At 39.9% G+C, this 3,565-nt stretch overlaps 1 pseudogene; it reads right to left on the reverse strand.

The window, feature by feature from the left end:
• Window positions 1-819: 819 nt before the first annotated feature.
• Window positions 820-3,315, reverse strand: LOC100455093 (profilin-1-like; annotated as a pseudogene).
• Window positions 3,316-3,565: the final 250 nt, after the last annotated feature.

The raw sequence follows: 3,565 nt of genomic DNA on the forward strand, positions 1-3,565 counted from the left end.
TACATTTTTAAACATGCATTGAATGACACATTTTTAAGTGGTGCAATCTTTTGTACCTAAATTAAACCTTTATAAAGTTGATTTCATCATCTTAATTTCTCCACACTAGCAATTTGCAGCTAGAAAATGAAATTCAATAAAACATAATAGAGATTAATAGCCGGAATCATTACATGCTTAAGAATACATGCAATGAAGCAGGTACAAGGCCCCTAAAAGCAATTGGTGAGAAAAATTAAAGAAGACTAAATAGAGAAATAGATATCTTGTTCATTCATTGGAAGACTCAATTTTGTTAGCATATTACATCAACACAATTCTGATTAATATTTCTAGTAGGAGATTTTAGAGAAATTTAAAAGCTAATTTCAAAATGTATTTGAAAATCAAAGAACCCAGAATAGGCAATTCAGTCTTGAAGAAGCAATAATTTGGAGGACTTACTCTGCTAGATTTCAAACCTGATTTTAAAGCTACAGTAATTTTGAAATGGTAGTACTGGTGTAAGTATTCATAAGTATATCAAAGTAAAAGAATACAGATTCAAACAATATGCCCACATATGTACAGTTAATTTTTTTAGTAGAATCTTTTTTATTCATAAAAAATCCCTCAAAACAAAAAAGTTTTCCAACAACACACAAGAGGGGTATAGGTAGGTGAAGGTGTCTGTCCATCTATCCCTGGCCCCCAGCCCATGTTGTTTTGGCAACAATAAGGTGTGTGGGGTAATGGCCCTCGAAATTAAAATGGTGTGTGTATGAGAAGGAAAGGGGGGCAAAGCTGTGGGGAGTGGTGGAGGGGAAGGAACCAAAGAGTTCAGTATTGGGAACGCTGAAGGTGGGAGGCCATTTCATAACATTTCTTGTTGATGAAACTGCCGTGGACACCTTCTTTGCCCATCAGCAGGCCTATCGTCTTGGCAGTCATGGTGACAGTGACATTGAAGGTGGAGGCTCCACCGATGCTCTTCGTATGAAGATCCACGGTCAGTTCCCCATCCTGCAGCAGTGAGTCTGAGACCACGGTATATATCTGGCCCCCAAGTGTCAGCCCATTCATGAAAAAGCTTGACCAGTCTTTGCCAACCAGGACACCAACCGCAGCTGGGGTGATGTTGACGAAGGTTTTCTCCAGGACGATGGCCCAGTTGGAGGGCGAGTCCTTGTTGCCCATGATGGCCATGTCCTAACAGGTCCTGTCCTCCATGAGGCTGTAGATGGAGGCATCCACTTGGCCATTGCGCTGCTGTGTGGAATCCTCTGGTAGCTGCTGCCGGGACTGCCTGGGCTGGCAGGCGGGGGAGGCAGAGATCTCGGAGCAGGCACTGCCCTCCTCATCACTGCTCTGCTAGCTGTGCAGCAGCCCTCGCACTGCCACTTTAAAAAAATATATATATATTTATATATTCATTTATTTATTATACTTTAAGTTCTAGGGTACATGTGCACAACGTACAGGTTTGTTACATAGGTGTATATTTGCCATGTTAGTTTGCTGCACCCATTAATTCGTCATTTACTTTAGGTATTTCTCCTAATGCTATTCCTCCCCCAGCCCCCCATCCCAGGACAGGCCCCGGTGTGTGATGTTCCCCGCCGTGTCCAAGTGTTCTCGTTGTTCAATTCCCACCCATAAGTGAGAACATGCTCGCACCGCCACTTCTAAATGTTTTTAAAACAAAGGCACCAATGCCCTTCATTGGGGAAATGAAAGACTTTTAAGTAAAATGATTTTGAGTGAAATAATATTTATTGTTTTAAAAAGTTAATATTAACAACTACTCTCCATCATACATTGAAATTAACTTAAGATGTGAAAGTTAAAATTAGAAACCCTGTAAAGGAAAGAGGAAATAGTTTCATGAACTTGACATAAGAAAATATTTCTAAGACTACATACTGTAGCACTCATCACAATAAGAAATCAAGCAAATTGCACTTCATTTTTAAAAACCTTCTACTTATTACGTTGTTGATTAACAACTTAAAAGCTATCTGTAGACCAGGAATAGTTATTTGCAATATAATATAGCAAAAAATACGTGTATATAAATGGACTCATTCAAAATATATAAAGAACTCCTACAGATTACAAAGAAAATGACAAACACCCCAGTATATCAATGAACATAAAAATTTGAGAGCATATTTTACATAAGAAGATATCTAAATGAACATTAGGCATGAGAAAACCAAAATAGGATATCACTACACACTTGTAGAACGGCTATATTTAAAACACTGAAAATATTAAGTGCGTGGGAATGTAGAGCAACTGGAAATGGCCTACATCTTTCATAGAAATGTAAAATAATACAATTACTTTGCAAAACTCTGTGTCCATTTTCTACCCATTCACCAAGCACTCTATCCCCAGCTATAGATACCCTGGAAAATAAGTATGTATCTTCACAGAAATAATTGTGTGAGAATATTCATAGTTACTTACACACAGTAGCCAACAAGTAAACCTGTCTCCCATCAGAAAAATGGATATCAAATTGCGTGATAATCCTACAATCAATAGGATATTACTTGGCCAAAGCAAAATGAAACAAGGGAAAAACACAATCAAACAAATTAGTGGCATATATAACCACCTGAGTAAAGAGAAGTCAAAACCAGAGAACATGCTAAATGATTCCATTTTTTTATTTTTTTGAGATGGAGTCTCACTCTGTCCCCCAGGCTGGAGTGCAGTGGCACGATCTCAGCTCCACCTCCTGCGTTCAAGACATTTTTCCTGCCTCAGCCTCCCAAGTAGCTGGGATTAAGGCACCTGCCACCATACCTGGCTAATTTTTGTATTTTCAGTAGAGACAGGGTTTTGCCATGTTGGCCAGGCTGGTCTTGAACTCCTGACCTCAGGTGATCTGCCCGCCTCAGCCTCACAGTCTTGGGATTACAGGTGTGAGCCACCAGGCCCAGCCAATATGATTCCTTTTTTATGAAGCACGTGAATAAGCAAAATTAATCTATGGTAGCTGCTATAGTTTAAATGTTGGTCCCCTCCAAATCACATGTTTAAATGTGGTTCCCAGTGTTGGAGGTGGGGGTTAATGGGAGGTGTTTGGGTCATGGGAGTGGATCTCTCATGAATAGGTTAATCCCCACCCTGGGAGAAGGTAGTGAGTGAATTCTCACTCTCTTAGTTCCTGTAGGAGCTGGTTATTAAAAAGTGCCTCTCACATTTACTCACTCTCTTTTGCTTCCTCTTTCACCATATGATCTCTGCACACACTGGTTCCTTTTCACCTTCTGCTGCAAGTGGAAGCAGCCTCAGGTCCTCATTAGGAGCAGATGAGGGTACCATGCTTCTTGTGCAGCCTGTAGAACTATGAGCAAAATGCACCCCTTTTCTTTATAAATTACCCAGCCTCTGGTATTCCTTTCCAGCAACACAAAGGGACTAAGGCAGTGACAACATTCAGAATATATTCTTCATTTGGGAGATGAGTATTGACTGGCAAGGACCACATCAGAACTTTGTGGCATGGGGGAAAATGTGCTCTGTCTTTAACTGGGTGTTATTATACAATGTACAGTTATATTAAAATTTATTA

This window comes from Pongo abelii, chromosome 1, assembly GCF_028885655.2.
Source record: "Pongo abelii isolate AG06213 chromosome 1, NHGRI_mPonAbe1-v2.0_pri, whole genome shotgun sequence".
NCBI lineage: Eukaryota > Metazoa > Chordata > Mammalia > Primates > Hominidae > Pongo > Pongo abelii.